The following is a 13910-nucleotide window of genomic DNA, read 5'->3' on the forward strand; positions in this document are numbered from 1 at the left end:
TCAGGAACAGAGGTTTTTTATTTCTGTGAAACAATGTTGGGCTTTTCAGCCTTTTGTCTAGTTCTTTTGAAGGGCTACAAGAAGATTACTCTTCTTACCTAGCAAAGTCTCAGCCAGTGAAAAGCCATGGTCTTGTGCACAAGAGGAAGTTCCTCTTCCTTCTTATAGAACTGTTCTCCTTCCTTTGGCATGCAGAGACTTGGATGTGGCTCACCATGAATACAGACCACAAATTTCAATTCTCTGATGATCCCAAAGTCCCAAAGTCTACTCAGTCAAGTCCAACTCTGGCATCTGCTGCGCTCAAAGTCTGGATCCCAAAGTCTGCTCAGTTAAGTCCAACTCTTTGTGACCCCGTGGAATGTAGCATGCTAAGCTCCTCTGTCAGTGGAATTCTCCAGGCAAGAATATTGGAGTGGGTAGCCATTCCCTTCTCCAGGGATTTCCCTGACCCAGGGATTAAACCAGGGTCTCTTGCATTGCAGGGGGATTCTTTACCGTCTGAGCCACTAGGAACTGTGTGTAAGAGAAGAAGCCATTCCAAAGACTAAACTAGACAAAATAATTGCTTAAGAACTATAATAATATATAAAAGCAGTGTTCTGCAGTATGCCATAAAAATATTAGTTTTTTAAAATAAAATGTTATTTGAGATTAGTATGAAGATTCATCTTGAAAAATGTATCTGCAATGTCCAGAGCATCTCCAAAATCCAAGATATTTATGTTTGACAATGCTGCTGCTGCTGCTGCTACTAAGTCACTTCAGTCGTGTCCGATTCTGTGCAGTCCCATAGACAGCAGCCTGCCAGGCTCACCCATCCCTGCGATTCTCCAAGCAGGAACACTGGAGTGGGTTGCCATTTCCTTCTCCAATGCATGAAAGTGAAAAGTGAAAGTGAAGTCGCTCAGTCGTGTCCAACCCTCAGCGAGCCCATGGACTGCAGCCTTCCAGGCTCCTCCATCCATGGGATTTTCCAGGCAAGAGTACTGGAGTGGGGTCCCATTGCCTTCTCCATTGACAATGCTAAGATGGAAAAAAAAAAAAAAAAGTACCGTATGGAAATAATACACTACCATTAAAAAGATTTTTATAATATTTCTATGATACTCAGGAGAATAATTTCATTGATGACCAGAGGAATACAAAATAAACAGACACCACTCATTAGTGGAAGAGAAATAATAATCACAGAATAGTACTTTTCTTCTCCAAAATTTTGTATAGAGCTTCTTTGACGTCTTTGTTTCTCAGAGATTAAATCAAAGGATTCAACATGGGAGTGACCAGGGTGTAACACAAGGAGGCCACTTTACTGAGCTCAGGATATGTGTCAGGAGTGAGATACATAAAAAAGACAGCACGATACAGTACACTTGCGACTCCCAGGTGGGAGCTGCAAGTGGAGAAGGCTTTCTGACGTCCCTTGGTGGACGGTATCTTTAGAACTGTGGACACAATATACAAATAAGAAACAATAATAACTATGATGGTAGGGAAGGTAATGAGGCCAGACAAGGTGAAAGAAACCATACTCAGGATGAAGAGGTCGGAACAAGATAGTCTCTGAAGTGGGCAAGTGTCACAGTAAAAATGGTCAATGGCCTGAGAAGCGCAAAAGGATAAAGTAAATGTCATGCTGGTCTGAAGAATTGAGCTGATACAGCCACAAAAATGGGAACCAGCCACCAACTGAACACAGAGACGTGTTGACATCTGGATAGTATAGAGGAGTGGATTTCAGATGGCAATGAAGCGATCATAAGCCATGACTGCCAGGAGAAACCCCTCGGTCACAATGAAGAAGGTGAAGAGAAAGAGCTGGGTCAAACAGGCTGCAAATGAGATGGGCTTGCTCTCAGACCAGAAGTTGATCATAGCCTTGGGTGCAATAACAGATGAATAGATGAAATCAATGAAAGAGAGTTTGCCTAGGAAGAAATACATTGGTGTGTTCAGCCATGGATCTTTCCTAATAATGACCATCATGCCAACATTCCCTAGAAGGTCATAGTGTAGATAAGCAGAAATAGGAGGAAAAGGAGACTGTGGAGCTCTGGGCAGACCCTGAAGCCTACAAGAATGAAGTCAGTCAATTCTGAGTGGTTGCACGTTTCCCTGTCGCTCATGGAAGAAACCTGCTGAAAGGTACAAGGCGAAATAAACGAACTCTTGACATTCATCCTAGTTACAAATAATCTCTTACAGTATTAGGAGTCATAACGCTACTCTATAATCATTATTTACTTTAACCTTCATGCAGTTCAGTTCAGTTGCTCAGTCATGTCCGACTCTTTGCGACACCATGGATCACAAATGGATTCATGCCAGGCCTCCCTATCCATCATCAACTCCTGGAGTTCACCCAAACTCATGTGCATCAAGTCAGTGATGCCATCCACCCATCTCATCCTCTGTCGTCTCCTTCTCGTCCTGCCCCCAGTCCCTCCCAGCATCAGAATCTTTTCCAGTGAGTCAACTCTTCGCATGAGGTGGCCAAAGTATGGGAGTTTCAGCTTTAGCATCAATCCTTCCAATGAACACCCAGGACTGGTCTCCTTTAGAATGGACTGGTTGGATCTCCTTGCAGTCCAAGGGACTCTCAAGAGTCTTCTCCAATACGACAGTTCCAAAGCATCAATTCTTAGACACTCAGCTTTCTTCACAGTCCAACTCTCACATCCATACATGACCACTGGAAAAACCATAGCCTTGACTAGACAGACCTTAGTCAGCAAAGTAATGTCTCTGCTTCTCAATATGCTATCTAGGTTGGTCGTAACTTTCCTTCCAAGGAGTAAGCATCTTTTAATTTCCCGGCTGCAATCACCATCTGCAGTTATTTTGGAGCCCCCCCCCAAAATAAAATCAGCCACTGTTTCCACTGTTTCCCCATCTATTCGCCATGAAGTGATGGGACCAGATGCCATGATCTTCGTTTTCTGAATGTTGAGCTTTAAGCCAACTTTTTCACTCTCCTCTTTCACTTTCATCTAGAGGCTTTTTAGCTCCTCTTCACTTTCTGCCATAAGGGTGGTGTCATCTGCATAGCTGAGGTTATTGAGATTTCTTGCAGCAATCTTGATTCCAGCTTGTGCTTTTTCCAGCCCAGCTTTTCTCATGATGTACTCTGCATAGAAGTTAAATAAGCAGAGTGACAATATACAGCCTTGATTTACTCCTTTTCCTATTTGGAACCAGTCTGTTGTTCCATGTCCAGTTCTAACTGTTGCCTCCTGACCTGCATACAGACTTCTCAAGAGGCAGGTTAGGTGCTCTGGTATTCCCATCTCTTTCAGAATTTTCCACAGTTTATTGTGATCCAACAGTCAAAGGCTTGGCATAGTCAATAAAGCAGAAATAGATGTTTTTCTGGAACTCTTTGCTTTTTCGATGATCCAGCAGATGTTGGCAATGTGATCTCTGGTTCCTCTGCCTTTCCTAAAACCAGCTTGAACATTTGGAAGTTCACGGTTCACGTATTGCTGATGCCTGGCTTGGAGAATTTAAAAATTACTAATTCATGTAAGTCGTGGAATTAGATTTCTTTCCTTCTGAATCTGCTCCAATGCCTTTCCACCAAATACCTTTCACATTTGCAAGTATCACTTCTGTATATATTTATAACTCAGGATTTGTGCAATAAATGTAATGTCAGGAAACAGTGATTGGGAAAGAGCACAAATATTTCAATAAATGACATTTTGTAAGCAATTTTGATGTCTAGTTTTGAATATATTAAGGGTTTCTTTAGTCTAGGTTGGTAATACTTAGCTTGGCAGGCTTAGAGTGCCAGTAGATCCAAAGAAATTGACTGAATTTTAAAACTATTTAAAAGGTGCAATTGCTTTTTCTGGTTCATGGAAAATTTAGATTCTGATGTAAGTTACACACTCAGAAAGAATAAGTTGTGCACAATCAAACACAAAAATTATTAGCATTTGCATGCTAGAATTTCTCCAGATGAGCCTCCAAATCTCCTCCATAAAAACAATTTTCCTTCATTTCCTCAACTGACAGCTCATAGTTTTTAAGAAAGAGACTTATACTGTCCATATAGATTTACTTTAGATATGGATACTGAACAATGAAGAAATTGTTGATTGCAATCTTATTTACCCTGAATGTAACTTTCACAGTCATCTTTAGTTCATTTACTAGACAGTTCAGATAAGCTCACTCTTTCTCCTCAGTCCTTTATATGCATGACTCTGTGTAGACAACAATAATAATAGGAAACATGTGGCATCTTTTATAGGCCACTTTCCCTAGTGCTTTTATAGTAGCTCATTTAATACATGCAATAATAATATGAGATGAGTACTACTGTATTCCCCAGTTTACAGTAAGGAAAAGGAAGTACCAAGAAATAAAATATTTTGAAAGACACAAACTAGGATCAAAATTTCAAAGAAATCTGGCTCCAGAATCCATGCTCTTAAACACTGTGTGATATCTATCATCTTTTTCTTTGATAAAGAAATTTGAGAGACGTATATTTGCCTGAGAAAAAGATGGCTTTCAAGAAAATGGCATGGTGTCTTCTTGATAGATTTTTGTTATTGATCTGCTGCTGCTGCTAAGTCACATCAGTCGTGTCCAACTCTGTGCGACACCATAGACTGCAGCCCACCAGGCTCCCATTCTTGGGATTCTCCAGGCAAGAACACTGGAATGGGTTGCCATTTCCTTCTCCAGTGCATGAAAGTGAAAAGTGAAAGTGAAGTCGCTCAGTCGTGTCAGACTCTTCACCACCCCCATGGACTGTAGCCAGGCTCCGCCGTCCATGGGATTTCCCAAGCAAGAGTACTCAGCTCCATTAAAACTTAAATGTGCAAATAATTATATTACAAAGAGGCAAGATTTTAAATACATCAAACTTAGGTTCTGAGGAAGTATAAACTATTTGGGCAGTGAAAGGAAACACTGTAATTTGTGTTGTGAAATGTTTTTGAAAAATAATACATCTTATTTATGTTTCTTTAATCCTAAACAGGGGCAGGGATCATATCATTTTAATTTTGAGATTTATTCCTATCAAACTCATTCTATAGTTAATAAGTTTATGGCTGAAAACATTTATATTTGGAAAAGTGATAGTGTTTTTCCCAGAGTAGTCAACAGACAATTAGTCAGTGGTCTTCCCTGTTGGCTCAGCTGGTAAAGAATTCGCCTGCAATGTGGGAGACCTGGGTTCAATCCCTAGGTTGGGAAGAGGCCCTGGAGAAGAGAATGGCTACCCACTCCAGTATTCTGACCTGGAGAGTTCCGTGGACTGTATAGTCCATAGGGTCGCAAACAGTCGGACATGACTGAGTGACTTTCCCTTCACTTATGGCTGAATACATTTATATCTGGAAAAGGAATCGTGTTTTTCCTAAAGTAGTCAATAGACAAGTAGTCAGTTAGTGATTTATTACTGGTGGCTCAGCCGGGAAAGCATCTGTCTACAATGCAGGAGACCCAGGTTCAATCTCTGGGTCAGGAAGATCCCCTGGAGAAGGAAATGGCAGCCCACTCCAGTACTGTTGCCTGGAAAATCCCATGGACGGAGGAGCCTGGTAGGCTACAGTCCATGGGGTCGCAAAGAGTTGGATACGATTGAGCGACTCCACTTTCTACTTTCCTTTATTTGTCAAAAACTTACATGATTACGCTTTAAAATTTACTCTTACCTTATATTATTCGTTAATTTGTCATATACTGTAAAAAGCAGCAGAATTCCGATGTTTTTGTCTTGTTATTGTTTTAATTCTAGAAAGAGTAAACAAAGTTAATGACTATGTAACAACTACAAATACTGAAAAAAAATCTTCATGTCAAAATAAAAAGAACTCCCTTCCTCTCAGAATTTCCAAATACATGTTCATCTTCCCAGTTTCATATTCTTCCCATAGAGAAAATAGGCATATTTTCCTTATTGCTGTATGTAAACTACTGCCCTTTCCTTCAGTAGTAGACATTGGAAAATGCTATTGGGCTTCCCTGGTGGCTCAGAGGTTAAAGCATCTGCCTGGAATGTGGGAGACCCGGGTTTGATTCCTGGGTTGGTAAGATCCCCTGGAGAAGGCAATGGCACCCCACTCCAGTACTCTTGCCTGGAAAATCCCATGGGCAGAGGAGCCTGGTAAGCTACAGTCCATGGGGTCGCAAAGAGTCGGACACAACTGAGCAACTTCACTTCACTTCACTTCATTGTCCTTTGTAGAAGAGAAACAAATGAATTTTCTAATGATGCTTGGCTAACTCTGAAATACTTCCAGAAATTATACCCTGTAGTTATTCAAGGTGAACCTGAGGAATCCATCATCAAGATAGTCTCTTTCTTGTATTCTCCAGTGCTTGAATGCTTTTAAGAAAGAAAATAGATTGTCTTATATCCAAGCAGAGGCCCTGAGTCACCTGGAATCTCTGATAATCTTCCAAAATAACAGCATCAGTTTCTTATAATGGCTATGGTTTTGCCATAACAGTATCAATTTTTGTAATAATTGCAGCATTGAGGTTTACTTTACCTTCTGGGAAATAGTCCTCCTGGGGGAAAAAAAGAAGTATAAATTAGTTACTAAGATGTCTAGGCTCCAGAGCCAAGGTCCATGAGACCTGGAGACAGGGATTTCAAATTTTAAAAAGAAAGAAGGAAAAAAAAAAAAAAAAGGAAAGAAAATGGAGGAAAAAAAGCAGCCTGAGTCTGCTAGGAGTCAGCATACATACAAGAGCTGTTTTCTTGTGAGAATCCTTTGGGAGGGACAAAGAAGCTCTTTCAGTCTTAGTTTCTCCACTGAAAAGGATCATTTCAATTTACCATGGCAGCAATGTTTTTGTAGGAAAACAGAAATAAATATGAAAGCAAATATTATATTGTGAAGTATAAATTATAGAAAAATTTTTCTCCTAGCCATAACATTCATTTCATTTTCACTCAAAATTTCCCATATTTATTCTTTAGGTATATTGTATCAAACAATTGATAATAAAAATACAGCACCATGAACAAGATGAAAGACAAAGCCCAATAAGTGCCCCCTAATTAGTTAAGTAAAGAATAAATAATGATTGATGAGATCCAGAGATTGGTTCACTTTGTAACTTTGATTGAGTCGAAGATGTTTACCCAGATGCCATGTATTATGTTAATAATTTCTTAATAGCTATACACTTCAAAATAATTTTTAAACTGTTCCATATCAGTCAAGAAAATCTCAATTTGTTTTTGATATAAACAAAATCATTAACTGCCATAAATACGTCTTGTAACATATTAAGGGAAGGAGAATAGGTAAAAAGGAAGAAAATAATGATGGCTCATAAAATCTTTATGTATGTAGCTGTTTACAGGCAATAGTTGGTATTTTCCTATCCATATTCCCCTTGGTCTCACCAATGATCACAGTATCCAGAAGCTGTATTCCCAGGGAGGTGGGGAAGGAGTGGGGAATGTAAATATTCATTAATGAAGGATCTGATCACTTGTGGCCTTGTCATGCTGAAATGCTATAGTTGTTCATTAATAGTTATTAGGAGACATCCTGGAAAACTCCCTGGATCACTACCATACTCCTCTTTGTCTCCATTTTATTAATATATTTTGCTTATCAGTATCAGTTACCAAAAAAAATTCAGAGTGTTTTGTTCATCTGTGGTTCAGTGAAATGTATGCCAAGGAGGCAGAGGCAATTGCTGTCATACTAGTAAAATCATCCTTCTGTTGGTAGTAAATATTCTAATTCAGCAATGTCAAATGTCTCAGGCAGTGAAGAAAATATGTTGAGAGTGGGTTAGTAGATTTTATAGTGATGGATGGCATTCCCACTTTGACCCACTGTGCTTGGACCATAGTCTGATTATGAAAGAAATATCTTCATAAATTGGTTGTGAATGCAGAGCACAGACCATATCCTAGATGACAGTAACCCACTGTTGTAAAGTATTGCCAACTAATTGGTTCAGGAAATTAGTAAGTCACACTTCAATAAGTGATTCCACCATCCCATAAGTTCATCTGATTGTTTGACCAGATGCATGATAGTTCTTTTGACTTTTGTGGATATGAGTGTATTGATTTAATTCTCTTCTTGAGAAGCGAGGGCATGTGTGTGTACTAAGTTGCTCCAGGCATGTCTGACTCTTTGCTACCCTATGTACTGCAGTCCACCAGGCTCCTATGTCCATGGGATTCTCCAGGTAAGAATACTGGAGTGGGTTGCTATGCCCTCCTCCAGGGGATCTTCCCAACCCAGAGATCAAACCTCGGCTTCTGTGGCTGCTGCATTGCAGGTGGACTCTTTACTGTTAGCCACCAGGGAAACCCTGTAAGCCTTGTGCCAAAGCATCAGTAAGATATGGTATAATAGTGAGCAAAGCATTTGCTGAGTTCTGATAGAATGGTATTAGCAGAAGCAATTTGACCAGAGAATCCCCAAGATGGTGGCATAAGAAGATCCTGAGCTCACCCCCTCTCATGGGCACATTATAAATAAAATCAGAACTTACAAGAAAATATATTCTAAAACTAAAACTATAAAGGAGAAACCACAGTGATAAGGGTAGGGGCACAGAGTCACAGGATAGCCAAGACCCATACTCCTAGCTGGGTGACCCACAAACAGGAAAATAACTGCAGTTTCAGAGGTTCTCCCCAAGGAGTGAGTGGTCTGAGGCTCATATCAGGATCCCCAGGATGAGGTTCCTGTTCTGTGAAGGTGAGATGAGCTTCAAAAAAGTTTAGCTTTGAAGGCCAAGGAGCTTACTTTTACCTCACATCAGTCAAAATGGTCATCATTTAAAAGTCCACAAATAATAAATCCTGGAGAGGGTGTGAGGAAAAGAAAACTTTCTTATACTGTTGGTGGAAATGCAATTTGGTGCAGCCACTATGGAAAGCACTATGAAGACTCCTTTAAAAACAAAAAGCAGAGGTAATGCATGATCCAGCAACCTCACTCCTGGGTATATATCCAAAGAAAAGACACATGCTTATAGCAGCACTAGCAATAGCCAAGACATGGAAACAACTTCAATGTCATCAACAGGTGAATGAAGATGTGATGTGTGTATATAGTGGAATATTACTCAGTCATAAAAAAGAATGAAATAATGCCATTTTCAGTAACATGGATGGATTTAGATTTTATGATACTAAGTGAAGTAAGTCAGACAGCGATAAATATCTTGTAATTTATATCTATAATCTAAAAAAAGTTACAAATGAACTTATTTACAAAATTGAAATACATTCACAGGCATAGAAAACAAACTTATGGTTACCAAAGAGGATAGAGAGGGGAATAGGGGACAGGTAAATTAAGAGTTTGGGATTAACATATACACACTCAGTTGGGTTCACTCACTCAGTCATGTCCGACTCTTTGCAACCCCGTGAATCGCAGCACGCCAGGCCTCCCTGTCCATCACCAACTCCCAGAGTTCACTCAAACTCATGTCCATCGAGTCAGTGATGCCATCCAGCCATCTCATCCTCTGTTGTCCCCTTCTCCTCCTGCCCCTAATCCCTCCCAGCATCAGAGTATTTTCCAATGAGTCAACTCTTCACATGAGGTGGCCATAGTACTGCAGTTTCAGCTTTACCATCATTCCTTCCACAGAAAACCCAGGACTGATATCCTTCAGAATGGACTGGTTGGATCCCCTTGCAGTCCAAGATACTCTCAAGAGTCTTTACCAACACCACTGTTCAAAAGCATCAATTCTTCAGTGCTCAGCTTTCATCACAGTCCAAATCTCACATCCATACATGACCACTGGAAAAATCATAGCCTTGACTAGACAGACCTTTGTTGGCAAAGTAATGTCTCTGCTTTTGAATACGCTATCTAGGTTGGTCATAACTTTTCTTCCAAAGAGTAAGCGTCTTTTAATTTTACGGCTGCAATCACCATCTGCAGTGATTTTGGAGCCCCAAAAAATAAAGTCTGATACTGTTTCCACTGTTTCCCCATCTATTTCCCATGAAGTGATGGGACTAGATGCCATGATCTTCGTTTTCTGAATGTTGAGCTTTAAGCCAACTTTTTCACTCTCCTCTTTCACTTCAATCAAGAGGCTTTTTAGTTCCTCTTCACTTTCTGCCATAAGGGTGGTGTCATCTGCATAGCTGAGGTTATTGGGATTTCTCCAAGCAATCTTGATTCCAGTTTGAGCTTCTTCCAGCCCAGCGTTTCTCATGATGTACTCTGCATAGAAGTTAAATAAGCAGGGTGACAATATACAGCCTTGACGTACTCCTTTTCCTATTTGGAACTAGTCTGTTGTTCCATGTCCAGTTCTAACTGTTGCTTCCTTACCTGCATATAGGTTTCTCAAGAGGCAGGTCAGGTGCTCTGGTATTCCATCTCTTTCAGAATTTTCCACAGTTTATTGTGATCCACACAAAGGCTTCGGCTTAGTCAATACAGCAGAAATAGATGTTTTCTGGAACTCCCTTGCTTTTTCCATGATCCATCGGATGTTGGCTATTTGATCTCTGGTTCCTCTGCCTTTTCTAAAACCAGCTTGAACATCTGGAATTCACGGTTCACATATTGCTGAAGCCTGGCTTGGAGAATTTTGAGCATTCCTTTACAAGCATGTGAGATGAGTGCAATTGTGCGGTAGTCTGACCATTCTTTGACATTGCCTTTCTGTGAGATTGGAATGAAAACTGACCTTTTCCAGTCCTGTGGCCACTGCTGAGTTTTACAAATGTGCTGGTATATTTGAAAGTGCTGAGTGCAGCACTTTCACAGCATCATCTTTCAGGATTTGAACTAGCTCAACTGGAATTCCATCACCTCCACTAGCTTTGTTCGTGGTGATGCTTTCTAAGGCCCACATGACTTCACATTCCAGGATGTCTGGCTCTAGGTGAGTTATCACACCATCATGATTATCCGGGCTGTGAAGATCTTTTTTGCACAGTTCTTCTGTGTCTTCTTGCCCCCTCTTCTTAATATCTTCTGCTTCTGTTAGGTGTATATCATTTCTGTCCTTTATTGAGCCCATCTTTGCATGAAATGTTCCCTTGGTATCTCTAATTTTCTTGAAGAGATCTTTAGTCTTTCCCATTCTGTTGTTTTCCTCTATTTCTTTGCATTGATCGCTGAGGAAGGCTTTCTTATGTCTTATTGCTATTCTTCAGAATTCTGCATTCAGATGCTTATATCGTTCCTTTTCCCCTTTGCTCTTCAGTTCTCTTCTTTTCACAGCTATTTGTAAGGCCTCCCCAGACAGCCATTTTGCTTTTTTGTATTTCTTTTCCATGGGGATGGTCTTGATCCCTGTCTTCTGTACAATGTCACGAACCTCATTCCATAGTTCATCAGGCACTCTATCTATCAGATCTAGTCCCTTAAATCTATTTCTCACTTCCACTGTATATTCATAAGGGATTTGGTTTAGGTCATACGTGAATGGTCTAGTGGTTTTCCCTACTTTCTTCAATTTGAGTCTGAATTTGGCAATAAGGAGTTCATGATCTGAACCACAGTCAGTTCCTGGTCTTGTTTTTGCTGACTGTATAGAGCTTCCATCTTTGGCTGCAAAAAATACAATCAATCTGATTTCGGTGTTGACCATCTGATGATGTCCATGTGTAGAGTCTTCTCTTGTGTTGTTGGAAGAGGGTGTTTGCTATCAGCAATGCATTTTCTTGGCAAAACTCTATTAGTCTTTGCCCTGCTTCATTCCAGATTCCAAGGCCAAATTTGCCTGTTACTCCAGGTGTTTTCTTGACTTCCTACTTTTGCATTCCAGTCCCCTATATGAAAAGGACATCTTTTGGGGGTGTTAGTTCTAAAAGGTCTTATAGGTCTTCATAGAACCGTTCATCTTCAGCTTCTTCAGCATTACTGGTTGGGGCATAGACTTAGATTACTGTGATATTGAATGGTTTGCCTTGGAAACGAACAGAGATCATTCTGTCATTTTTGAGATTGCATCCAAGTACTGCATTTTGGACTCTTTTGTTGACCATGATGGCTACTCCATTTCTTCTAAGGGATTCCTGCCCACAGTAGTAGATATAATGGTCATCTGAGTTAAATTCACCCATTCCAGTCCATTTTATTTCACTGATTCCTAGAATGTCGACTTTCACTCTTGCTATCTCTTGTTTGACCACTTCCAATTTGCCTTGATTCATGGACCTGGCATTCCAGGTTCCTATGCAATATTGCTCTTTACAGCATCGGACCTTGCTTCTCTCACCATTTACATCCACAACTGGGTATTGTTTTTGCTTTGGCTCCATCCCTTCATTCTTTCTGGAGTTATTTCTCCTTTGATCTCCAGTAGCATATTGGGCACCTACTGACCTCGTGAGTTCCTCTTTCAGTATCCTATCATTTTGCCTTTTCATACTGTTCATGGGGTTCTGGAGGCAAGAATACTGAAGTGGTTTGCCATTCCCTTCTCCAGTGGACCACATTCTGTCAGACCTCTCCACCATGACCCGTCCACCTTGGGTGGCCCCACAGGCATGGCTTAGTTTCATTGAGTTAGACCAGGCTGTGGTCCTAGTGTGATTAGATTGACTAGTTTTCTGTGATTATGGTTTCAGTGTGTCTGCCCTCTGATGCTCTCTTGCAACACCTACCGTCTTACTTGGTTTTCTCTTACCTTGGGCGTGGGGTATCTCTTCACGGCTGCTCCAGCAAAGCACAGCCACTGCTCCTTACCTTTGACGAGGGGTATCTCCTCACCACCGCCCCTCCTGACCTTGAACGTGGAATAGCGCCTCTAGGCCCTCCTGCGCCCGCTCAGCCACCTCCTCCATATACACACTACTTTATATATAATTCTTATCTCTTTTTCATGAACTATTCCATGGAATACAAACTGTATAGTGGCTGTGTATTGCTTTTTTTGCTATCTCTTTTCCATTTTCCCTTCCTTAATAATGCTCTAACATATTTTTGAGGCATTAACAATTTTCATTTTGATACAGTCTACTGGACTCAATTTAGATGTCTTATCTTCCCTTGACAAACAAACAGGCCCATGACTAGAAAGGCCAATAGAATGTATTCTCACTGGAATTTGAAGTTTTAGCAGGGTGGCCCAGAGAACTGTAATACTTGAAGTTTATATTTCCCACTTGTGACATTATTTTTAGATGTGTCCCATCCAGACCATTCCTATATGTCTGGCTTCTTTTCTCTGCCTTCCTATCAATGTTTTGTGTTAACCAATGCCCTTATCCTTCTAATATATAAATCTGCCTCAGTTACTTAACTGAGTTTCTGTTATTTGCACCCAAAACTTTCAAAACAAAAATACTCAAACACCATTCCAATATAATTGTTTAATGGAAACCTAAGATCTGGTAATTGCTTATATGGCCAAAAATATAATACAAGAAAAAAAATTTATACTGGGCATGGAGCCTAGATGGTCACATGATTTGTGGCAAAATTGTCTACCACAGTCACAGAAAACTAATCAAACTGATCACAGCCTTATCTAACTCAATGAAACTATGAGTCATGCTGTGTAGGGCCACCCAAGATGGACGGGTCATGGGCGAGAGTTCTGACAAAACGTGGGCCACTGGAGAAGAAAATGGCAAACCACTTCAGTATTCTTGCCTTTAGAACCCCATGAACAATATGAAAAGGCAAAAAGATAAGACACTGAAAGGTGAACCCCCTAGGTCGGCAGGTGCCCAATATGCTACTGGAGATCAGTAGAGAAATAACTCCAGAAGAATGAAGAGATGGAGCCAAAGCAAAAACAACACCCAGTTGTGGATGTGGCTGGTTATGGTAGTAAAGTCTGAGGCTATAAAGAGCAATATTGCATAGGAACTTGGAATGTCAGGTCCGTGAATCAAGGCAAATTGGAAGTGGTCCAAAAAGAGATGGCAAGAGTGAACATCGACATTCTAGGAATCAGCGAACAAAAATGGACTAGAA

At 40.5% G+C, this 13910-nt stretch overlaps 1 pseudogene; it reads right to left on the bottom strand.

Moving 5' to 3' along the window:
* Nucleotides 1–1188: 1188 nt before the first annotated feature.
* Nucleotides 1189–2159, bottom strand: LOC101118264 (olfactory receptor 9K2-like; annotated as a pseudogene).
* Between the last annotated feature and the right edge of the window lie 11751 nt (nt 2160–13910).

Source organism: Ovis aries, chromosome 3 (genome assembly GCF_016772045.2).
Source record: "Ovis aries strain OAR_USU_Benz2616 breed Rambouillet chromosome 3, ARS-UI_Ramb_v3.0, whole genome shotgun sequence".
Lineage (NCBI taxonomy): Eukaryota > Metazoa > Chordata > Mammalia > Artiodactyla > Bovidae > Ovis > Ovis aries.